The following is a 26,347-nucleotide window of genomic DNA, read 5'->3' as shown; positions in this document are numbered from 1 at the left end:
GGCCCACAATTTGGGGTTCTGATAGTTTAGAAGTCTTTATTTCCAATAAGAGAATGGCTATCTCAAGCAGTTGACAATGGGCCTGACGTGTAGATTCATGCTTCTTCACCAACAGCTAAAAATCAAAGTTGCAATGTGTCAACCAGAATAGCTGAAGTTACAGACTGTATCATTAAGAACTACATGTCTAGGGCTGGAGAGATGGCTCAGAGGTTAAAAGCACTGACTGCTATTCCGGAGGTCCTCAGTTCGATTCCCAGCAACCACATGGTGGCTCACAACCATCTGTGATGAGATCTTGTGCCCTCTTAGGGCCTGAGGGCATACATGGAGGCTGAACACTGTGTACATAATAAATAAATAAATCTTTTTAAAAAAAAAAGAACTACATGTCTAGGAATAAAACTCTGAAGTGTACACACAAAGTAAAATAGCAAGAAAAAAATTATCAACTAAGCCGGGCGGTGGTGGCGCACGCCTTTAATCCCAGCACTCGGGAGGCAGAGGCAGGTGGATCTCTGTGAGTTTGAGGCCAGCCTGGTCTACAAGAGCTAGTTCCAGGACAGGAACCAAAAAGCTACAGAAAAACCCTGTCTCGAAAAATCAAAAAAAGAAAAAAGAAAAAAATTATCAACTAAGGCAACAGTGAAGGGGGAAAAGAACACAAAACAGGTAGAATCCTAAAAAGTAGATTGTTTAAAAATGTCTTTTCTAAACTAAGCTCCTTTCCATAATGTTGGTGTGTCTTCCCAGATTAGTAACACTGGTGATGATAAATGTTCTAACCGTCTGAATCATCTGAATTTGTTATAAAACAGAATGAAGAAAAAAATAACAAAACATTACCCCCAGAACCATATGTCCCTTGCCCAACAAAATTTAGTCAGCATGAGTTCTGTATTTGTACCTACACGTTTCTAAATATAATGCCTACAAAATCAAGACTGTATTGGAATAAATAAACAACCGCAGACTTGCAGAATGCTTCTCATATGTCGGTGTAAGTCACCACTGAGGGGAAACTAACAGTCTGAACATTAGAAGTAGTCAAAGAGGAAACTGTACAACAGCTCCAAATAGAACCTGGAACTCAGCTGAATTTCAATCCTAACTCTTGTCTCCCAACTGGCCTTGTGCAACCTTGAAAAGCCTCTTTTCCCTTGTAGAATTCTTTTGAGAAACAGACATGTCATAAGCTCTGAAAACACTGTTTTAAGATCAATACTGAAAATTATGGGTGCTCAAAGAACAAACCCTTGGAATGAAAGAGTACAACATTGGTTGACACTACCCATTCTTCACCCTCCAGATAGCGCTTAGCCCTTCTTGGCCTGTTTCTTCATTCATTTATGAATGTATTCTTAAAAATCTACTCGGGCGGGGCTGAAGAGATGGCTCAGTGGTTAAGAGCACTGACTGCTCTTCCAGAGGACCTGGGGGGACTGGAGAGATGGCTCAGAGGTTAAGAGCATTGCCTGCTCTTCCAAAGGTCCTGAGTTTAATTCCCAGCAACCACATGGTGGCTCACAACCATCTGTAACGAGGTCTGGTGCCCTCTTCTGGCCTGCAAGCATACACACAGACAGAATATTGTATACATAATAAATAAATAAATATTTAAAAAAAAAAGAAACAGAGGACCTGGGTTCAATTCCCAGCACCCACATGGCAGCTCACAACTGTCTGAAGATCCAGTTCTAGGGGATCTGACACCAATGCACATAAAATAAAATAAAATAAAATAAAATAAAAAGTTAAATAAACCATAAAAATATGTTTAAAAAATCTACTCGGGCTTGCCAAAGAACCAAAGATGATGCTGAGATACTATAGGTTATGAGCTTAAATGCAGTCTGATGTCTAGACTCTATAGAGTATAGTGATCACCAGTGAAAATGGTCACTACTCACCATCCTTTTTGGTTCTTAAGTGTTTATATCATTATGCAACACAGACCTCCTTCAACCCTCATTACTGACATTCTATTTTCCATCTCACATGGAGGAAAAAGGCTGCTACTTATTACCATGAAATTTACAAAACATGGATAGATGGTTCAGTTGTTAACATCATTAGCCACTCTTGAAGAGGACATGGGTTTTGTTCCCAGCATTCAATGATGGTTTACAGTCAACTGAAACTACAAGTTCTCAGGGATACTCTAGCCTCTGTGTGCAATGCATACATGTGGTGCAAGACATACATGCTAGTGAAACGCACACACATGCATGCCTGTGTGTGTGTGCGTGTATAGGTTTTCTGAGACAGGGTTTCTCTGTGTAACAATCCAGGCTGTCCTGGAATTCACTTTCTATCTCAGGTTGGCCTCCAACTCACAAAGGTCCTCCGGCCTTTGCCTCTCTAGGGCTGGAACTAAAGGTATGTACCACCACTGCCTGCCAAAAAAATTGATTTTTAAATGACAAACAATAAATTGTTTTTTTAATTAACAAAATGGCATTTAAAAATGACATTGGGAAAACAACTCAAGTTGGTAAAGTACTTTCCACACAAACATGAGAACCCAAGTTCAGATCCCTAGCACTCACAGAACAAGTCCAGGAGCACATGCCATGTAGGATCAGTATGATGAAAACAAAAATGAAGTGAATGAAACTATTTCAGAGCATACCTTACCATGAAGCCAAGCCTGGGGTCTCAAACTTGCAGCAACTATCCTGCCTCAGTCACCTGCATGCTGGATTTATAGGTATGCATCACCACAACCAGTTAGAATTATTGTTTTTAATATTTTTTCCTGTGCTGTGAACCCATCCCAAGGTTCCCATTTGCAAGTGCTCTACAATTGACTACATGCTCAATCCTCAAAAACACTATACATTTACTGTACACACCACGTGATGTTTTAATAGAAAGTAAACACCGTGTGATATTTCAGTAGATGACATACACTCATGTTCACGAGTAATGATATACACTGTGGTTCAGGAGTATACACTATGTTTCAGTAGATGGTGTATCAAATATATATTGTTTACTTTATCTCAAATCCTTCTAGGACTGGAGATATAGTTCTTGCTTAGTAGGCAAAGGGCTCTTTTGATTCCAAGATCCTAAAAACATCCAAGAAAAAGAGGATAGAAAAAAGGAGTGAAAAAAAGAAACAGGCCAGGTGATGGTGGCACACGCCTTTAATCCCAGCACTCAGGAGGTAAGGGCAGGTAGATAGATCTCCGTGAGTTTTGAGTCCAACCTGATCTAGAGAGTTAGTTTTAGGACACCCAGGGCTACACAAAGAAACCCTGTCTCAAAAATATAATATAAAACAAAAAAGACTGGGGAAATTCTGTCTTCAGAGTGTGGTATAGTGCTACAAGTTTGTAATTCCAGCACTTGTCAGTGAGAGGACCAGGGTTCAAGTCCAGAGTCAACTACATTCCCAACCTTCCTAATGCTGCAAAGCCTTTAATACAGCTCCTCATGCTACGGTGATCCCAACCATAAAATTATTGTTGTTGCTACTTTATAACTATAATTTTGCTACTGTTATGAACAGTAATGTAAATATCTGATATTCAGGATAGTCTTAGGTGACCCAGGTGAAAGTGTTGTTTACTCCAAAGGGGTCGCAATCCACAGGTTGAGAACCACTGACATAGAGTTTAAAGCCAGCCTGAAAAATAAGATACAAAAAGGATACTTTTCTGACTTTCTTGAAATATACAGTATATTACTGCTCTCTATAGCTATCTTTTTGTGCAACAGAACCCCAAAACTTATTCCTACTACTTAGCAGCCACTTTCAACCTCCTCTCCTCCCTACTCTCCCCAGCCTGTTTTCAATGTCTGCATTGGGTTTCATATAAGACTGGGGTCATGGTGGTGATGGTGATGGTGGCACACACCTTTAATAACCAGCACTCAGGAGGCAGAGACAAGATGGATTTCTGAGTTTGAGGCCAGCTTGGTCTACAAAGCGAATTCCAGGAGGGTCAAGGCTACACAGAGAAACCTTGTCTCAAAGAAAAGAAAACAAACAAACAAACAAACAAAGACTGAGAGGGCTGGAGAGGTGGCTCAGCAGTTAAGAGCACTGACTGCTCTTTCAGAGGTCCTGAGTTCAATTCCCGGCAACCACATGGTGGCTCACAACCATCTGTAATGAGATCTGGTGCCCTCTTCTGGCATGTAGGTATATATGCAGAGTATCCATATATAAAACATAAATAAATAAACTTAACCAAAGAAGAAAATAAGATTAAAAAAAAAAAGACTGAGATCATATGGAACATGCCTTTCTCTGCCTAGAACTACAGTAAATAACAGATCTTATCTTAGGGGGAGTGTTGTGGGAGGTCCTTCCGCTCCTCCAGCCAAGAGCCGCTGAGATACCAGCCCATTGGGGCGTGGTCTCTCTCTTTAAAAAAGCAGCCACTTCCCTCCTCTCTCTCTCTTTGCTTCCTGCTCTGTTTCTGGCGACTAGACTCCTTCCTGATTGCGCAGAGGGCTGTTGTCTGGGACAGTGATCTGTAAGTTTTTTCCCCTTTAAATAAATACCACCCTATTAATCATAATTCCAAACTAGTGTGGGATCGTTTGTGACTTACGCCTTCAGGGGAGGGTGGTTGAATAGAACCCAGTGCCTATGCTTCATATTTCCTTCATGCAAGTCAGTTTGGTGACTGGCATTTAGGTAGACTATATTCTAGCTATATCACATTGGAGCAAGGTGTCTCTTCAAAACACTATTTTCTCTGAGCGTGGTGACATATACCAATCATCTCAGCATTTGGGAGGCTGAAACAAGAGGATTACAGTGAATAACAACAACTTGGGCTATGCAGTAAGATTTAAAAAGCAAAAGGTTTCTTTATCTTTGCTACTATAGACAGCAGTGAGACTATTGGATGGCATGGTAGTTCCATTAATGAAGTTTTTATTTAAAGCAAAACAAAATTTATTGGGCATGGTGGTATATTCTTGTAACCCTAGCACTCAGGAGGCAGGAGAATTGCTTATATATTTATACAGTGAGTTGTAGGCCAGCCAGGGCTACAATTAAGTTCTCATCTCAAAACCCCAAACTCAACAACAAAAATGTCTTTAAATTTTTTTTAGATTTATTTTATTTCATATATGAAATATATGTATATTTTACCTGAATGTATTTATGTACCCCGTGTGTGTGGTGCCCACAGAGACCAGAAGGTATCAGATCTGTTTGAACCGGAATTACAGATGATTGTGAGCCACTAGGTGGGGATTGGGAACCAAGCCCCAGTACTCTCCAAGAGCAAAAGTGCTCTTAACCACTGAACCATCTTTCCAGGCCTATCCAACAAAACTTTTTAATTAAGCAGATTATTAGCAAGTCTGAAACTTGATTCAGAAAGCAAAATAAAACCTAGCCCAAAGGCTATCAGAATTTTCAGGCTAGAATTAATGAGTAGCCATCTTAAAGAAATATAGTGTCCCAAAGCATCAAGAAAGCTTTCACTAGATAAGCTGAAGGCTAAATGTCTTTAGCATCAAGACATCCTACACATATGATATTGGAGTGTTAGTTCAGGCTGAATACTACCGGCATGAGACTGTTTTATGCCTTCTCTAATAACTGGACCCACTTCAGCACCACTTTGAGTGCTTTAAGCTGGCTAACACCATCTTGGAGTCCCTGAACCTGGGTTCCATCTACTGTGACATGAAGTTTTTGAGCTTACATCCTCCATGCATTTAGGCAAGATTATTACTAGAGGCACTTAAAGGTATCTTCATCAGACTCCCTAAAGTAAGTTCAGAGACATGAAACCATAAGCTGGCAAACATACATAAACCAAGACTATGAGCTGAGACAATGCAGTTCAAGAAACTTGATGCTTCAAGTACCACCCTGATGACTTCTTCCTCTTCTTACCTCTCTAGGGACTTTTCCCACCACCCACTCACCACTCTGGAGCTTATATAATGTTCTGGGGGCTGTTTACTACCTTTCCAACCAATCACTGCTTTCAATGGGGGGAGGGAAACACAAACCATGTGTATATATTTGTGTAGAGACTAGAGGTCAATGTCAGGGGTCTTCTATTGTTCTCCACCTAATTCTTTTTTTTTTTTTTTTTTTTTTTTGCTTTTTTCGAGACAGGGTTTCTCTGTGGTTTTGGAGCCTGTCCTGGAACTAGCTCTTGTAGACCAGGCTGGTCTCGAACTCACAGAGATCCGCCTGCCTCTGCCTCCCGAGTCCACCTAATTCTTTTGAGTCTCTCACTGAACTTAGACTTCACTGGTTCAGATAGACTGGCTGTCAGCAAACATCAAGGATCTGCTCTATCTACAGATACATTACACGTACATAGTGGGGGAGCGTAAATGCACCAGTACACACAATGTATGTCACAGAGCAACATATACACATAACTTGCCTGAAGAGAGTAAGGAGATGACATTCACATCGGTGAAGAGGATCAGAACAGACAGCATCAAGCTAGGCCATGAAGATGCTAAGGATTCAGGAGACAGAGTAGACAAAGGTGGGAATGGACAAGTGTTCCTGGAAGTTGGCCTCTATGTCATGTCACTGTGAGGAAGTCCAGGTCCAAGGACAAATGAGACTGAACAGAAAGGTACAGAGGCACCCAGACAAAAGAATTCTACAAGGACCTGTCAGGAGGACTTGGCTCACACAAATACAGGCCACCTAACAGACTGTGCACTAAGATGAAGCAAAAGAGAATCCTTAAGAGTACCTGTATTTCCTACACTAATACAGAACATGATTAAAAATGTATATAAAATAAATTTGGGCCAGGCGGTGGTGGCGCACGCCTTTAATCCCAGCACTCGGGAGGCAGAGGCAGGCGGATCTCTGTGAGTTTGAGGCCAGCCTCGTCTACAAGAGCTAGTTCCAGGACAGGAACCAAAAGCTACGGAGAAACCCTGTCTCGAAAAATCAAAAAAATAAATAAATAAATAAATTTGGTGCTATAGTCAATGGTAGAGCACATGCTCAGTACAAGAGAGGGAAGGTGCTTGTTGCCAAGCCTGACAACCTGAGTTCAATCAGGATTCACACAGTTGAAATAGAGAACCAAGTCCTTTAAGCAGTCTTCCGTGTGTGCTGTGGCACACGTGCGCTCCCCTCTCCATACACTAAGAAAACTTTAAAGAAGAGAGAAAAAGGGAAACAGATATTGGGAGCAGATCAAATTCAATTAGTCAGCTTTTACTGGCAGCATCTGCTGAAAACAACAGTCCCTCTTAAAACACATAAAGCTAAATTGAAGGTATCTACCACTGGCTGCATTTACTAACTCAGGACAATTGCTCTTCTACACCATCCCTCCATTATGCAAGGGTTTTTGTTAAAATTCAGCAAAATGAGCTTACATCTTCACAAAATCCATCCTTGTTCTTTCTTACACAGTAACCTGAAGGCGTCACATTTTAGCATTTTAACAAAAAAACTCAAAACTGTACTGTACAACAGAATCTTTTAAACAGGCAGAAAAAACTTATTTCCCAGAATAAGTGTGCAGCATAGTAACTATTTACATTATTCTTAGCAAACACACACACAATGAGACCATTCTAAAAATCCATTTCAAAATACTCTATACAGCAAGGTTTCTCAGTAAGTAATTTTCTACTCATTGCTAAAATGGTACTTTCACATTGAGCGGGCTTAAGGATTTATTTTTTTGAAAATACACTGAACTTGCTAGGTAGCTTTCTGCTAACAACCACTTAGAAAAAGTAAGCAATTATAGATGAGTTATCTTTATGCAAAAGAATACCTCATCTTCAAAATAGGCAATGCTTTTTACTTGGTCACAAGATGACCAGCAAACTCATGTCTTACCAAATAACAGTCCCCATTCCTCTCATTATAAGACAATACAAAGACTAAGACTTCCTCCAGCTCTCCAAATCCAGCCCGCTGCTATAGGCATCTCCCTGCATAGAGAATAAGCTTTCCAGTTGCTCCTCCTGAAACTACACAGGAAAATGGCTGTTCCAACACCACAAATATCCAGTTTGAGCCATAAAATCCTGTTTATCTAAGAAACTTCAAAATCTATCTATATATTCTATCTCTCACACACAAATGAATCAGAATCAAGCAAAAAGCACAGGCTGGCTCTTACTGTAAACACCTATCTTACAACCATCTCAAAGAAATTCTTCCAAGATTTCCTCTCAATCATTTGTTTTCAAATCTTCTGCCAATGTTTCTATGAGTATTCACAAAGTGTTTGCTGACAAAATAATGTACTTACGTTGCTGCCACATGGTTTCTATGCATTATTTCTGCCACTTTGCACACTCTTGCCCTTGCTAGAAAAGTTGTCCCCAATGATAAATGGCTACTGTGTCCCACAGTTCTGGAAAGGTTGCATATCCTATAGCAGAGAGCTACATTTCTGTACTGGAAGCCTTTCTTGAAGTCCAGCAGGGATGGGTTCAGCAGATCTTTCAAAACTGTTGCAGACACCCAGCTCTCTGCCTATGCTCACCAGTCAGAGCTGCTTCTACAACCAAACCCCACCAAACACAGAAATACAGGCTAGAAACTAAGACTTTTTAACAAAATGTTGTAAAACACTAGAGTCTAGTAACTAGACTGAGTAACACATAACTTTAGAACTGCTGTGAAGTTATGGGTGGTATTTCACTTCTGGGTGTATGTTTTACCAACTGTAAGTGCTACACTTTCCTTCTCTAACCCTCAAGGGTGTTAGGCAGAGTTGGACTCAGCAGTTAAGAGTGCTGGGTGAGCTGAGCTGTGGTGGTCCACGCCATTTAATGAGAGGCAGAGGCAGACAGAGTTTCATGAGTTCAAGGCCAGCCTGGTCTACACAGTGAGTTCCAGGACAACCAAAGCTACACAGAGAAATCCTGTCTCGAAAAACCAAAACCAACCAACCAAACAAAAAAACCCAGAAAACTTCCAGAGGACCTAGGCTAGATTTCCAGCATCTACATGGAAACTCACAACCCTCTTCACAATTTATTAGAGGCTAAGCTCTGGGCAGCAATCACTGAGGACAGTCTGCTCTGTAAGGCCACTTCCAACAGCAGAACTTCCAAATATTTCAAGAGAGAATTTTTTAATTCAGCAAACTATTAACAGTTAAATTTGGGGCCACTGAGATGACTCAGTCTGTAAAGAGCTTACTGTGCAAATCTAATGACCTGAATTCCAGTCCCAGAACCCATATAAAAGTGAAACGGAACAAGTGACTCCAGTGCACTAGAGTATGTAAGCATCCATGCACACACATCATACATACACATGATAATAACAACATCAGGAACCAACATGGTGCAAAAAGTAACCAACTGGGCTGTAGAGATGACTCAGAGGTTAAGAGCACTGGCTGATCTTCCGGAGGTCCTGAGTTCAATTCCCAGCAACCACATGGTGGCTCACAACCATCTGTAATGAGATCTGGTGCCCTCTTCTGGCCTGCAGGCATACAAGGAAGCCGAACACTGTGTACACAATAAATAAATAAATCTTAAAAAAAAAAGTGAACCAACTACTAAGAAAAGTCTCCTGACTTCCCCACATGCACACCATGGTCCTATGTGTGTACACACTGAAAACATGCTTCTTGTTTCTTTGATTTTTTTCAAGACAGGGTTTCTCTGTATAGCCTTGGCTGTCCTGGGAACTTGCTTTGTAAACCAGGCTAGCCTTGAACTCACAGAGATCCGCCTGCCTCTATCCGTTTGCATGTGCCACCACCTCTTGACTTGAACACATTTTTTTTAAGTTGTTTATTGAATTTTAGCATGAAAACTGCATTCACACTTAACACTTTAATGAGCCTTAGTGGCTGGAGAAACAATAGAAATTAAGGGCTCTTCCAGAAAATCCAGGTTTAATTCTCAACAGCCACACTGGAGTTCACATCCAGTCCCCAGGGACCTGATGTCCTCTTCTGGTCTCTTCAGGTATTGTATGTACATGGTGCAGACATACATGTAGGCAAAACATTCATCCACATAAAATACTTAAGGAAAAACTTAAAAATCATTAATGAGCCTTTCACAGTAATCTTCAGAGAAAATTTAAGCAGCTTCGTAGGTGTGAAAGTCTGAATTCCATTCCCAGAACCTTCATAAAGGTGGAAGAGAGTTGACTCCACAAAATTATTCCCACATGCTTCAAGTGATAAAATGAAGGACACACACACACACACACACACACACATATCATATCATATGCACAATAAAGTGAAATAAATAAAAGACACCAATGAGTGCCAGTGAGATGGCTCAGTGAGTAAAACTCTTCTTGCTCGGCAAGCCTGATGGCCTGGAGTTCAAGCCTTGGAACTCTTTTATTATAAAAAAGAGATAAAAAGGGAAAGTTGATGCTAACCTTTTCATAAACTTATTTTCCCAATTACTTCTTTAATTCGAGTTTTATTTGCATACATACACACACACACACTTTTCTTCTTTTAAAAATTTATTTTGTGCATTGGTGTGAAGGTGTCAGATCCCCTGGAACTGGAGTTACAGACAGTTAGTTATGAGCTCTTATCAGACAGTGCTCTTAACCCCTGAGTCCTCTCTCTAGCCCCCTTTTCTTTTTTAAGTCAAGTTTTGCTATGTTACCCAAGCTGGGCTCAAGCTTCCTAACTCAAGCAATAATTCTACCTCTGGCTCAGATATAGCTAGAATTACAGGTGTGTTCATTTTATAAATCTAAAATTACTCTAAAATAACATGTATTGAAACCTGGGCATGTGGGCTGGAGAAATGGCTCAGTGGTGAAGAGCACTGGTTCCTCTGCAATTCCTAGCACCACATGGCAGCTCACAAGGATCTGCTGCTCCAGTTTCAAGAGATCTGACGCCCTTACACAGATATACATGAAAACTCCAAGGAACATAAAATAAAAATTTGGTGTGTGTGTGTGGTGTAGAATAGAACCTGGGCTTGTGCTGGGGTGGAGCTCAGCAGGCAGATTGTTTGCTCAGCATTCACAAAGCCCTGAGTTTAGTACTCAGCACCAAATAAAATTAGAGTGGTGGGGCTTGCCTTGTAATCTCAGCACTGGAAGTGGAGGCAGGAAGACCAAAAGTTCAAGGTTATCCTCAGCCACACAGTAAGTCTGGGCGGGAGGGGGGCATGGGAGCAGAATGAACTAGGAACCAGTCTAGGCTGTGTAATGAAATTCTGTCTCAAAAAACAGAGATGGCTGGGTGGTGATGGTGCATACCTTTAATCCCAGCCCTCAGGAGACAGAGGCAGGTAGATCTCTTTGAGAACAGCTTGAAACTGTAGACAGAGCTAGTTCTAAGACACCAGCGCTACACAGAGAAAACTGTCTCATAAAACCAAAAACACAGAGAAAACAAACAAACAAACCTAGGGGCTGGAGAAATGGCTCAGCAGTTTCTTTGCAGATGACCCAAGTTTAATTTTCAGAGCCTACTCAGGGCAGCTCACAACTGCTCAAGGAGACCTAGCCCAAAATCCAATATATAAGCAAGTCTGAAACCCAGTTTCCCTGCCTCTATTTTCAAGTTCCAGGATTAAGGGGTATGTGCCATCATCAAGGGGGGGAAAAAAACTGGGGCAGGAGAGATGACTAGCACTTGTTGCTCGAGTAGAAGACCTGGGTTCAGTTACCAGTACTATATGGTGATTCCCAGCCATTTGCTAAACTTCAGTTCCAGAGGAGCCAGTGCTCTCTTCTAATTTTCATAGGCACCATGCATGCACATGGTATACATACAAAATACTCATGCATATAAAATATAATTAAAATTTTATTTAAATTGAAAATTGTTTAAGTTTGAAAATAAAATTAAAACTCAGGCTAGGGAAATGGCTCAATGAGTAAAATCACTTGCTGTTCAAGCAAGAGGACCTGAGTTCAAATTCCCAGCACACATGTAAAAAGCTGGGAACAGCTAAATATGCCTGTAATCCTAGCACTGAACACTGAGATAAGAGAAACATGGATCCCAGGAACTCACTAGCCAGTCATCCTAGCTAATTTCAGGTTCATTGAGACACTGTCTCAACAAATAACATGGACTGAGTCAGCAAGATGATTCAGTGAGTAAATAGCGCCTGACTAGCAATCCTGATGAGTTGAATCCCGTTTTCAGATTCCTTAGTGGAAGGAAAACTGTCGTCTCTGATCCCACACATGCTGTGGCATATGCGTGCCCACAAGTATTATAATAAACAATTTTCTAAATACTTGAATAAATAAGGTGGAAGTATCAGAGGAAGAAGACATTCCATGTCTTTTACTTATTCTTATATATTTGTGTACAAATCTTAATTTGTATATGTACACTTGATTCCAGTATTATATGGGAGGTTCAAGGTCAGTTTGAACTACACAGAGTAATCCTGTTTCAAAAACACAACTCAAAGTCAAAATAAACCAAGTCATACAGCAAATCATGAGTCAAAATATTCAAGAGAGGAGGCTGGAGAGATGACTCAGAAGTTAAGAGCACTGACTGCTCTTCCAGAGGTCAATTCCCAGCACCCACATTCCACAACTCGTTCCAGAGGGTCTGACATGCCCTTCTTTCCTCTGTGGGCTCCAGGCACAAACATGGTACACAGGCATACATATATAAGAAACACAAAATAACACTTTGGTGGGGGGTTTTCAAGACAGGGTTTCTCTGTAATTTTAGAGCCTGTCCTAGAACTCGCTCTTAGACCAGGCTGGCCTCAAACTCAAAAATCTGCCTGTCTCTGCCTCCCGAGTGCTGGGGTGGCATGCGCCACCACTGCCCAACTAAATAACACATTTTTTTTAAATATTTATTTATTATGTTTACAATATTCTGTCTGTGTGTATGTCTGCAGACCAGAAGAGGGCACCAGACCTCGTTACAGATGGTTGTGAGCCACCATGTGGTTGCTGGGAATTGAACTCAGGACCTTTGGAAGAGCAGGCAATGCTCTTAACCACTGAGCCATCTCTCCAGCCCTAAATAACACATTTTTTAAAAAGTAAAATAAATAAATAAAAATAAAGGGGTGGGGCACTAAGAATATAGTTATCTCAGAAGCCAACAACTTGTCTCATAAGACTAGGTTCAATCCCCAGTATCCCTTTCCTGATATGGCCAGGTCAAACCAGAAGGCACTAAAGGAGACTGTCTGAAGTTATCTGACCAAGGATAAGAAATCAGTTATAAAGCATCCAGTTTAACAAGAGCTTTACTCAGATAACAGGAGCACCAGTGAGTAGAAAATAATGGTGGGCATGTCCATGCCCTATTGGCATCTCTGCCCTTGTTCTGATCTGAGAGGAGCACTAATGTTTATGGCCTCATCCCACACATCACTGATAAACAGCGGATGGCCAGGATGACCAAGATAAAGCTCAACATAAAGAAAAGCTACCCATCCAGGGCTTCTCTACCAAGTTGGGCCACAGAAGAATGGAAAGAAGAAGAGTAGTTTCTGGAGCAGCTCATGTCCAGCAACTCAGCATATTTACTAAAAACCCAAATTTCAAACAGTACGGATACCAACAAACAACCATGTTTACATGAGGCAGACACATAAGGATAATAAAGGAGACACACAGACTCAAACATTTAGATGAAATAGACCAATTTCTTTTTCTTTCTTTCTTTCTTTTTTTTTTTTTTTGAGACAGGGTTTCTTTGTTGCTTTGGAGCCTGTCCTGGAACTAGCTCTGTAGACCAGGCTGGTCTCGAACTCACAGAGATCCGCCTGCCTCTGCCTCCCAAATGCTGGGATTAAAGGCGTGCGCCACCATCGCCCGGCTAGACCAATTTCTTGACGACCGTTTGTACTAGTCAGCTGTTGCTGTGATAAACACCAAGTACCAGAGTTTAGGGAAGAAAAGGGTTTAATTTAGCTTCCAGGTTACAGTCCATGATCAAGGGAAGCCAAGTAAGAGCCCAAGGCAGGAACCTGGAGACAGGAACAGAAACAGAGATCATGGAGGAATTATGCTTATTAGCTTGCTCCCTAGGTCTTATTCAGTCCAGATCCAACTGCTTAGGGATGGCACTACCCAAAGTGGGCTGAGCCCTCCTACTGTAAGACTTTAAGACAATTCTGAAGCCATTTCTGACAATTCTGAATCCTCTCAGCCTCCGTGCCATAGTGCTTCCCCTCCTCCCCTGGGAACCAAGGACCTAACAGCTACACTCGCACGTACTCAGTTCCCGAACAATTACCCATATACGTATGCTTTGGTTCGGTCCCCTGGGAAATGGGGTCAAAATGACCTCTTACCTCATCTGATCTGGCAACAGCTCTCCAGTCAATTATTGGTAATAGTCCTTTCAAATAAGCCAATCAGAATAGTCAAAGAACAACCCCCCTTGCTTCTGTGACCCCTTTAAAAGTAGACTGTACCCTCCTCGTTAGTATAGTGGTGAAAAAAAAAAGTAGACTGTACCCACTATTCGAGGTCTCTCGGCTTCCCGAATGCTGGGGGACCCTGTCATGACAGAATTAATAAAATCCTCATGCTTTTGCATCGGCTGTGGTGTATGAGATGGTCTCTGGCGACTCCTTCTCGGTGTTTGGACGCTAGAGTCCAACACTACATCAATTAAGAAAATGCCCCACAGGCCAATCTGATGGAGGAAATTCTTCAACTGAGGTTCAGTCTTCCCAAGTATATCAAGTTGACAACCAAGATTAGCCATCACACCACTAAACTACTGAAACAGACAAGAAAGAAACAACTTCAAAAGCCAGGCATGGTGGCATACACCTTTGATCCCAGTACTCCAGGGGTGGAGACAAGAGGCAGACAGATATCTGTAGGTTCGAGGCCAGCATGGTCTACTAATAGAGTTCCAGGGCTTTTGCACAGAGATACCCAGTCTCAAGAAACCAAAATAAAACATAAAAAAACATAAAACATAAATAAATAAATAGGAAAGAAGGACGGACAAACAAACGCCAACCTTCCTTATTTATGAAGTCAATATTATATACTAATACCAACTCAGGCAGGAGCAATATAAATTTTTAGAAAATTAATAACATACTTCATGATGCAGCAACACTCATTGAAATATCAGTACTAGCCAGGTGGTATTGGCACGTGCCTTTAATCCCAGCACTGAGGAGGCAGAGGCAGGCAGGTCTCTGAGTTCCAAGCCAGCCTGGTCTACAAAGTGAGTTCCAGGCGAGCCAGGACTGTCACACAGAGAAACCCTATCTTGAAAAACCACACACAAAAAAAGAAAGGAAAAGAAAAAAGGAAGAAAAATAAATATCAGTATTAGCTAGCAAAAAAATATCAGTACTAGCTCACCAAAAAAAAAAAACCAAAAATATTGGCAATTAAAATGAATAATATGCTATAACCACAAATGAATTTAATTCATGAATACAAAGCAAATTTTGGTTCAATATCCAAAATCAGCAATGCTATTAATACATGGATAGCATAGAGAGAAACAAACATAATCAATTAGTAAAAACCTCATTTCTGAAAATTGAATGACTGCTAATAAAACTCTCAACAAACTAGAAATGGGAACTTCTTTAATATAATGAGCATCTACACCCACCAAAAAAAAAAAGCCCACAACAAATACACAGAATGGTTAAAATCCACAAGTCTTTTCCCTAAATTCAGAAAAAAGCAGTAATCTCACTCTCACCACTCCTAGATGCTGCTGTACTAAAAATCCTAGCCAGTATAATGAGAATAAATCAATCAAACAGGGCAATGGTAGTGGACGCCTTTAATCCCAGCAGCACTCAGGGAAGCAGAGGCAGGCAGATCTCTGTGAGTTCAGGGTCAGCCTGTTCAACAGAGTGAGTTCCAGGACAGTCAGAGCTACACACAGAGAAACCCTGTCTCGAAAGGCCAAACAAACAAAAACAAACAAACAAAAAAAAAACAAGAATAAATCAGTCAGCTGGGCAGTGGTAGAGCACACCTTTCAGTTCAAGGATAGCCTGATCTACAGACTGAATTCAAGGACAGCCAGGGATACCTGAAGGAACCCTGTCTAGAAAAACCCAATAAATAAATAAGTAAGTAAATCAGCTGGGAGTCGTAGTGCATGCCTTTAGTGCCAGCACATCATGTACTAGGTTCTAATCATAGTTCTATATGTTAGCAATGAGTAATTGAAAATTAAAAATTTGAAAAACATCAGGCTAGAGAAACGGCTCAGTGATTAAGAGCACTTCCAGAGGTTCTGAGTTTAATCCCCAACAACCACATGGTGGTCCACAACCATCTATAGTGGGATCTGATGCCCTCTTCTGGCATGAAGTTAAACATGCAGAAAGAGCAAATTATACTTAAAAAAATATATTTGCAATATTTAGAAGGGGTGGGAGTGGGGCACCAAGAGGTAGAAGAAGAGGTAAAAGTACTATTGGTCAAGGAATGGCAAGTGTGTCAGAGTGTGTGGCATGCAGAAGAGGCCCTGGGTTCTACCTCTAGACTAAAAATAAAGAAGTTACTTGAACTAGTTGAGAAAAGTAAGATTTGAAATAACGAAATATACATTCATCTGAAACAACATAAGCTGTATGGTCTTTGTGTTACGTGCAGAAAATATTAATGAAAGGAAATAAAGACAACCAAATAAGCAGAAAGCCAATGCTACCATTTTCAACTTTTGAAAGATTCAAAATAATAACTGTTGCGGGGCAGTGATGGCACATGCCTTAATTCCAGCACTCAGGAGGCAGAGGCAAATGGATCTCTGTGACTTCGAGCCCAGGCTGGTCTACAGCAAGTTTCAGGACAGTCACGACTGTTACACAGAGAAACCCTATCTCGAAAAACCAAACCAAACCCAAAATAACTGTCAACTTACTCGATCTATGCTCAGATTTGAGAGTTTTTGATTCAAATCGCATAAAAACAACTTCTATATATTAACAAGCTGATTCTGAAATGTATGAAAATGACAAAAATTGATTAACTTTTTTTTTTAAGAGTTGAAAGAATACTCAACTCAATCTGACACTAGCTATGGAGCAGGTACAGCAAGCACATCAACAAAATAGGACCAATTCCTAGGCAGTGGTGGCGCATGACTTTAGTCCCTGCACTTGGGAGACAGAAGCGGTGGAGGCCTGGTCTACAAAGTGATTCCAGGACAGCCAGGACTACTCACAGAAACCCTGTCTCAAAAGAACAAAAAAATCGCCGGGCAGAATCCAAAGCTACAGAGAAACCCTGTCTCAAAACAAAAAACAAACAAAAAAAAAAAAACAAAAAAAAAAAACAATGATCTACAGAAAAAGAAAATTGCTAGGGTGAATTAATTTTTTTCTTCTCTGAGAGTTAATAACTACTGGGGGTTCAGTGGTTAAAAGCATTTACTGCTCCTACACTGGACCCAGGTTTGGTGTCTAGCATCTACTTGGCAACTCACAAGTGTCCTTAACTCTAGTTCTAAGGAATCCAGTACCCTCTTCTGGTCTCTGTGGGCACCACCTGGCACATATGAGGGGCATACTCTACATAAAAGCAAAACACTCAAGAGTCAGGCTGTGGTGGTGCACTCCTTTAATCCAAGCACTTGGGAGGCAGAGGCAGGTGAATCTCTGAGAGTTTAAGGCCAGCATAGTCTATGAAGTGAGTTGCAGGACAGCCAGGGCTACACAGAGAAATCCTGTCTCAAAAAAACTGAAAAAGTGTCAATAACAGTAAACAAAATAAGAGACTAGATTTAGACTAAAAGGAAATGTCCACAAATCACATATATCAAAAGACTTGCATTCAGAATTATAAAAAACTTTCTAAACTCAAAAAGGTAACAATTCAACCAGAAATGGGCAGTTCTGACCTGGGTGGTGGTATGGTAATGAACACCTTTAATTCCAGCACTCAGGAGGCAGAGGCAGGTGCATCTCTGAGATCAGGCCCAGCTAGGTTTACAGAGCAAATTCCAGGACAGCCAGGACTACACAAAGAAACCCTGTCTCAAAAACAAAAACAAAAACAAAAGGCAGTTCTAAATAATACTTTTTCCAAGAAGATACAGAAACTGGATGGAAACAACACATGAAAATTGAAATTGTTAATACTGGGACTGGAGAGGCGGCTCAGTGGTTAAGAACACTGGCTGCTCTTCCAAAGGTCCTGAGTTCAAGTCCCAGCAACCACATAATGAGGCTCACAACCATCCATAATGAGATCTGGTGCTCTCTTCAGGCCTACAGGCATACATGCAGGCAGAACACTGTATACATAATAAATAAATAAATCTTTAAAAATTGTTAATATTAGTCAATAGAAAAATACAGATAAAAAAACCATGGTACTACTATATGCTATTTACTAAAATAAAGATGGGGCTGGAGAGATGGCAGCTCACAACAGTTGGTAACTCCAATTCCAGGAGCTCCAACACCTTTTTCTGGCTGCTATGGATACTCAGGATATATGTGATACACAGACATACATGAAGGCAAAACACCTAAACACACATAAAATAAATAAAAACTTTTTATAAATAGAAAAATGATTAAAAGAAAAACTATTGAAAATAGTAAATGCTAGAAAAGATGCAGAGCAACTGGAACTTTCATGCATCGCCAGAAAATAGTTGGTAGGTTCTCAAAACGTTACCATACAACTCAGTTCCCACTCTGTAGAGCCTTAGAGAAAATTTATGTTTACACAAGAATATGCATCCAAGCCGGGTGATGGTGGCGCATGCCTTTAATCCCAGCACTCGGGAGGCAGAGGCAGGCAGATCTCTGTGAGTTCGAGACCAGCCTGGTCTACAGAGCTAGTTCCAGGACAGGCTCCAAAGCCACAGAAAAACCCTGTCTCAAAAAAAAAAAAAATATATACACCCAAAGGTTGACAGCAATTCTATAACCAATAAACCTCAGAAAAAAAACCCCAATGTCCACCAGTAAAAGAATGGATCAACTGTAGTACATCCATACATACAATGAAAAGAATTCAGCAGTGAAAAGAAACAAACTACAGATACATGCAATTTAGAAAAGTCTTGGTGCAAAAAAGAAAAAAAAAAAGTCTTGGTGATCACGTTTAGGAAAATAAACCACCTCAAAAGGTTCCATACTGTAAGATAGCATCTACATAACTTCTTCAGGACATAAAATTATAGGGGCATGCCTGAAATCTCAGTATTTGAGAGACAAATACAGAAGGATTGTCACAAATTCAATTCTAACTGTTCTACCCAATGAGTTCAGGACAGCCAGAACTAATATAATGATACTTTGACTTTCTGAAGTAAGTAACAGTGCTGTCAAGAATAAAGAGCGAGCCGGGCGGTGGTGGCGCATGCCTTTAATCCCAGCACTCGGGAGGCAGATGCAGGCGGATCTCTATGAGTTCGCGACCAGCCTGGTCTACAAGAGCTAGTTCCAGGACAGGCTCCAAAACCACAGAGAAACCCTGTCTCGAAAAACCAAAAAAAAAAAAAAAAAAAAGAATAGTGAGGGGCTGGAGAGATGGCTCAGCAGTTAAGAGCACTGGCTGCTCTTTCAGAGGTCCTGAGTTCAATTCCCAGCAACCAAATGGTGGCTCACAGCCATGTGTAGTGGGATCTGATGCCATCTTCTGGCATAAAAGTATATATACGGATAGAGCACTCATAATAAATAAATAAATAAATAAATAAATAAATAAATAAATAAATAAATCTTGAAAAAAATGGTGCACACCTTTAGTTCTAGCACTCAGGAGGACCTCTGACGAGCGGATCTCTGAATTTGAGGCCAGCCTGGTCTACAAGAGCTAGCTCAAGGACAGCCAGGTGGTTTTACACAGAGAAACCCTGCCTCGAAAAACCAAAACCAAACCAAAAGAACAAGAATGGGAGAAAGAGTACGAATATAAAGGGATAACAATAGTATTTTTTTGATTAATGAAACTGCCCTGTGCCTTGACTGACACAATAACCTACACAGAGACTCCATATGTATTAAAATATCAAGAACAAGATTGGAGGCATGACTGAGTGGTAGAACACTAAGCATACACAAGCCCCAGGTTCAATCCTTAGGAACACAAAACTGGTCCACAGTCCTAACTTCTTAGGGAGGCTGAAGGAAATGCTAATGTGAGTTCAGGAGTTTGAGACCAATCTGGGAAACAACACAAGATCTGTTTCCCGACAAAAAATAATTTTGATATATATTAACTTATAAAAACTAGCCCACAGCAGTATCACTTAAGAAAGCTGACCAATTGAATCTCAAGTCACACCTCTACATACATGGCAACCCTATTCCCAGGAAAATGTCCAATTTAAACAGCGTCAATGCACACCAAAAGACAGAAAACTATGAGCTCATTCACATCAGCCATAAAGCAATCTCAACATCCATCCACATTAGATCAGACAAACTGAAGAACCTTCACAGTGCAAAGTGTACATGCCACATATAAAACAGCAATCAAATGCAAGTATTACCCTAGAGTAACCTCAAATGTAATGTCAAGCCAAAACACTCCAGCACAAAAAGACCCTTTTGTATAAAACTCAGAAACAAGTGGAAGGCATGGCAAGGTCAGGTAGCACACCTTGTAGTGAATGATGAGGAACACAGGGCACTGGAGACACCCACAATGTCATGAAGCACTCTTAAGACTCTTCCACGACAGGGCTTTTTGTGGTGACACCTTTTCTAAAGGCCGTATAGTAGTAAAGTAAGCTGTTCTAGGTTAAACCAGGAATTCTAAAGCACCTCAAGTTCTAGATTTTTCTTCAACCTACTTCCTCAGACCGCTAAAGCAATGTGAACTCTAACAAGTACACCTTCACCGACTTCAAAAATCCAAATACATACCAGGCCTTGCACACCCTCTAAGCTCAGGATGCACTTGCACGATGGCCTTAATCCATTGTTAGCTAGACTCCTAGCATCAATCAGAATGAGAAGAAACTCACATTATTACAAATGTCCATAATTCCGTGACAGTTTTCTCATTTAAATTCTTTAAATCTGGGGGAGGGGGAGGGAAATGGGAGGCGGTGGCGGGGAAGAGACAGAAATCTTTAATAAATAAATGAATTAAAACATTAAAAAAAATAAAAAAGAAAGAAAGAAAAATAAATAAATTTTTTAAATCAATTTGAAAACTTCCTTTGACTCCTACCCTAAGTGGCATCCTTTTATAAATCTCACACAGCATTACAAAAATAGCCTTAAATCCCCATTCCAGCCCTGTGTGAGAATAAGTCACATGTAATCTGATATTCCAACAGCTAATAACACAGGTTGATTTCCATAACAGAAGAATTCTGGGTTTTGTAAGTGTACATGACTTAATGTTACTTATTTTGATATAAGGGAGATGTTTCAGCAGTTAAGAGCACTGGCCACTCTTACAAGGGTCCTGAGTTCAATTCCCAGCAACCATATGGTGGTTCACAACCATCTGTAATGAGAGCTGGTGCCCTCTTCTGGCCTGCAGGCATACATGCAGGCGTAACACTGTATATATAATAAATAAATCTTAGAAAAAAAATATAATTCTCATTATGTAGACAACTTTTATTTCTATACCTAATATCAAAACATTTAAGTGCCAAAGGGTGACAGGAAATGCCTCCATTATTTTTATTTGCAAATAGTAGTACCATTCAACTTCCTGGTCTATAAATAAGACTCACTACAGAAAAGTTTGAAAGCTTGAATCATGTGGGAAAATAAGCTTCAGAATGCCCACCACGAAGTCTTTATGGACACTCTATGAGACTTTCCTATGTAAATTCATATGCATGCATAATTTTACAAAAACAGTTCTATGTTATAAATACCTGCAATCCTTTTCATTACTATATCATGAACATTATGGAAATCATATCTCAAAATAAAAATGCAAAATAATTAGATTTATTTTATTTCATTTTTGTTTTTTCTGAGAAAGAGTTTCTCTGTGTATCTTTGGCTGTCCTAGAACTCACTCTATAGACCAGGCTGGCCTCGAATTCACAAAGATCCACCTGCCTCTGCCTCCCAAGTGTGGGGATTAAAGGCATGCAACAACACAACCGCCTTATATTTATCCTTGATACGCTTCTTTCTAAATGTTCACTAAGTGAGCCATCTAACTACTACGTGAGCTCATTAGAGTCCAAGACCCAAGTCCAACATTTTTAATGACAATTTCTCCATTCACAATTAGAAAAAACATCAATAGTTATCCTGAAACCAGATCTCTGATAAAGCCCAGCTCACCATTCTGAAATAAAATGGCCAGAATCATACTTCATCTACCGACTGTCACCAAGCACTGTTTAGAATCTTCCCTGCATTTACTTGTTTAATTCTTTTTTTTTAAATATTTATTTATTTATTAGGTATACAGTATTCTTTCTGCGTGTATGCCTGCAGGCCAGAAGAGGGCACCAGATCTCATTACAGATGGTTGTGAGCCACCATGTGGTTGCTGGGAATTGAACTCAGGACCTTTGGAAGAGCAGGCAGTGCCCTTAACCTCTGAGCCATCTCTCAGCCCCTTAATTCTTAATTCTAGGATCTGTGTGCCCTGTAAGGAGTACAGGTCTGACATCATGCCCAAGAGAATAGAAACTTAAATTTGTACACGCACACACAGAATTTGTACACGAGAATTTACTTCAAGACCAATGACTGCTGGTTTCCTTCTCCCACTGCCCTTTTTTTTAATAGAAGCTCCCCATACCCAGAAATGTCCTAAATGGCTCAGGAGTCACCTCAGTGAAGGTGGTATAACCTACAATTCTGTGTCCTGAACATACAGCAATGTGGTTGGAACTCCCCACTAAGGATAAAAACAGCCCTTCCACTGTCTTCTCTCTTAGTCACCTTCTGGTTTGGTGACCTGCAGGAAACAGAGGATGCTCCTCAGGACTTCTGAGAAACACACCAAGACAGACACCGTTACCTGTTGACATTGTTGTGCATGCCAGTGCTGTGCCAGATAAGGCACTCAAAAAGTTTACCATCTGTAGGGAAACTGAGTTTTCAGAGTGGCATTAAGACCTCTATGAGGCCGGGTGATGGTGGTGCACGCCTTTAATCCCAGCACTCAGGAGGCAGAGGCAGGCGGATCTCTGTGAGTTCGAGACCAGCCTGGTCTGCAGAGCTAGTTCCAGGCCAGGACAGGCTCCAAAGCCACAGGGAAACCCTGTCTTGAAAAAAAAAAAAAACTCTATGAAACTTGAGTGTGGTGTTGATACCTTTAATCAAAGCACTCGGGAGGCAGAGGCAAGAGGATCTCTGTTGAGTTTGAGGTCAACCTGCTCCACATAGTGATTTCCATGTCAGCCAGAGCTAGAGACCCAGTCTAAAAAAACAAAACAAAACAGGTTGCAAGATTTTTTTCTGGGGTTGCAAGGACATTTTCATCCCTCTTACCATGAAGACTAGTTTTCTATATGATTAGAACACTTTCAAAAACGTTTAAACTACAGACACTTTAATTTTTGTTTTGTCCTGTTTTTTGAGACAGGGTTTCTCTATGTAGCCCTGGCTGTACTGAAACTCACTCTGTAGACCAGGTAGGCCTGGAACTCAGAGATTCACCTGCCTCTGCCTTCTGAGTGCTGAGATTAAAAGTGTGTGCCACCACACCCGTCAAGATATTTTGAATTTAAAATACAGCAAAAGCCAATGTTTTCATGATGTAGGTCAAAATTCAATAGTGCACAGAGAAATCTGTGAACAAGTATCTTAATAACCTAACAGAGTAAAACAAAAGATACTGGAATAGCATTCTATAAACCTTTTTTGTGTATTTTTTTAAATGGTGGGTTATGGCCCAAACTCTTGATGCATAATAGTTCAACATAGACAATCTGTCAAAATTAATACTATGTATAAGGTTATCTGAGTTTGAAGAGCTACAAAAATCAGGTTATTTCAGGTAAATATTCCAATACAAGTTGTTATTACTAAGTCCTAGAATGAGGTGTAAGGAGTAAGGCTTCTACTTTGTTACCACCTGGTCTTCACTGCATGTACAGAAACCGGTGTACTTCACTTGAGCTCCAGCAATCACTAATAGCATTCCTCTAAAGGGTTTGCATAGGCCGACCTCCCAACAGAAACAAAAACCGGCCCTCAACGTTCTAAAACCAAAAGGCACAACCTCATCTAAAGCTAGAGCTCGCTTTACTGTCCGGAGTCGTGGAAAAGGACAAACTGGAAACTCAAGCCCAAGGCCGAATCCCAGATGCTAAACAAATTTAACAATGCGAGGGGAAGAAAGCTCCAACAGTTGCACCGAAACTGCAGAGAACACCAGGGAAAAATTTAAGTACTCACTTATTGCTGCACTTTCCTACAACAACATGAGCATCAAAAATCATGCCACACGCAATGCTTTATCTGCTCTCAACATATACTGTGCCAACACAGTATTTCCAATCTCTAGCAAAAAGGAAAAAAAATCTGTCTCATGATCTGACACCCAAATACTCCTCAAGCTTTTGGTTTCTTCATTGTGACTACCTCGAAAACAAGGTAACTTGTTTTAACAACCTTACAAGAACTTAACTTGAGAGAAACCCAAAATCATTCAGTGGCCAATCCAAGCAGTGGAAACGACCATGCCAACTGCATCCCACGTACAAGCACTATCTTCTGAAGCAGAAATAAAGCGGCAGCCGTCCATCGACGGCATGCCTGCTTAAGTAAAACTGGAAATAGTTACCCCAGCCCTCGCGACTACACACGGCCGACAGTTCTGAGGAACGAGACCCCCGGCGACTCCCGAGAGCCGACGGGAGCAGCCGGAGAGGACAAGGCAGCCGCGCCCGCAGCGCGTCAGGCGGCACACAGAAACTTCTAGGGGGCACTTTTCAGTCAGCCCCGAGGCCGCGGCGGGGTGCCCCGGGGGTCCCTCCGGCGCCGCCCTCTGAGCCGCTCGCGCCCGGGAAGAGCTGTCAGCCAGGCAGCCGCCGGCCCGTTATCCGCCAGCCGCGCCCGCCCGCCCGCCCAGTCGCTCGTGAGGGGGCGGTGGCCGCTCCCGCCCGCGGACCCTCGATGCTTACCTCGAAGTAGCCTCCGGCGGCGCCGCCCGCGCCCGCGCCCAGGGGCCCGTGGGCCGCCGCGCCGCCTAGCAGGCCCGCCGCGCCGGGGCCCGGGGCCTGGGGGCCGCGAAGCGCCGCCGCCGAGCCGGCCTTGCCGCCCGAGCCGCTACCGCCCGAGCCACCGCCGCCGCCGCGCTTGTTCTTCCGGCGCTTGGCCCCGCGCTTGGCGTCGGCCGGGCTCATGGCGGGAGGGAGGGACGGAGGACGGCGGGCGGGGAAGGGGCGCGGGCGGGCGCCGGGCCGCGGGCGGCGGCAGCGGCGGCGGCGGGCGGGCGGAGGCGGCGGCGGGCGCTGCGGCCGGCCGGGCGGGGGGCGCGGCGCGGGGTCTCCTCCCAGGCGGGGAGGGCGGGGCGGGCGGGAGCTGAGGGGCGGCTGCTGGCGGGAGCGACGCGAGTCTACCGGGCCCGGCGCCGCCGATGACCAGAGTTAGAGTCCAATATGGCGGACACAAGGGGAAAGGGATCCCAGTTTACGTCGGGGGAGGGGGAAGCAGCGGCAGGGGGAGGGGCGCGGGCGGCCGCCCCCCGCACTCCGCCCTCCCGGGCGGCGCGCCCCTGGCCTGGGACCCCGCCCCCGACGCCCCGCGCGGGGCACGCCGGGAGCTGTAGTTCTAGCCGCCAGCGGCTCCGCGCGGGCGGGCGGGGCGGGACCACGACTCCCGTAGGGCTACGCGCAGCAAGGCGTGCGGAGGGCGGGGCCAAGAGTGACGTCAGACACCGCACGGCCCTGTGGACTCTGTAGTCTGTGCGCGGGCGGAGCTGGAGGCGGGTGGGGTCCAAGGGGGTCGCGCAGTTCCGGTTCTGGTGGTATCTTGGCTCCTTGACTACAGCCTCCTGTCTCAGAGCCAGGTTCTCGTCCTGTTCGTAGTGGGCTCCGCTGACTTTAATCCAGTCCAGGTTCGAGCGTGCCCCTTTCACCTGCCGCTGTGTGACCTTGGCCTATGCTCGGGCCAGTGCGAAGAAGGCCGGCATCCGGCATCCGTGGACTGGGTAATTCGCTGCATCCGCGGTGACAAAGCCTGCAGTAAGCCGGAGCCTACCTCACTCCCTTGTCGGTTCTCTTTAAAGTCTCAATACTTAAAGGAGTGCTTCCTCAAGGCATCTGCCCGGGCTTTTCACCTCTTCCCATTCACCCACATGGCAGGGCACCTCAATCCAGGCGGGAGCTCTGGGCGGATTTCCCGCAAGCCTCAGGTACAGCTGTCCTTGAGGATCCAGATCAAAGGGACTTTCCCTGAGCTTCTCACTGCAGACACATCAAGAGACCAGACTTGCACGTTTTTGGTTCCATAGTGGAACCAAATGCTATCTGTGGAGCTTAGCATTGCGACGTATAGACGTGCACTCATAAGCCTGGTCATTTCCTAT

The 26,347-nt window shown here is 42.6% G+C and overlaps 1 protein-coding gene across 2 annotated transcripts in view; it reads right to left on the bottom strand.

Annotated features, from left to right (window-relative positions):
* Window positions 1-24,979, bottom strand: part of LOC121459401 (protein FAM193A-like) — a 125,291-nt gene extending 100,312 nt beyond the window's left edge. Inside the window, exon 1 of one of the 2 annotated variants that reach the window (XM_041669128.1) lies at window positions 24,942-24,979. The gene's annotated coding sequence lies outside the window, so the exon portion shown is untranslated. The remainder of the gene's footprint in view (window positions 1-24,941) is intronic. The other variant, XM_041669130.1, reaches the window with a different exon arrangement.
* Between the last annotated feature and the right edge of the window lie 1,368 nt (window positions 24,980-26,347).

Source organism: Microtus oregoni, unplaced genomic scaffold (assembly GCF_018167655.1).
Source record: "Microtus oregoni isolate MIOR12 unplaced genomic scaffold, Mior012 000019F_ref0000042, whole genome shotgun sequence".
In the NCBI taxonomy this organism is placed as follows: Eukaryota; Metazoa; Chordata; class Mammalia; order Rodentia; family Cricetidae; genus Microtus; species Microtus oregoni.
This window is presented reverse-complemented; position numbering and strand designations above follow the sequence as displayed.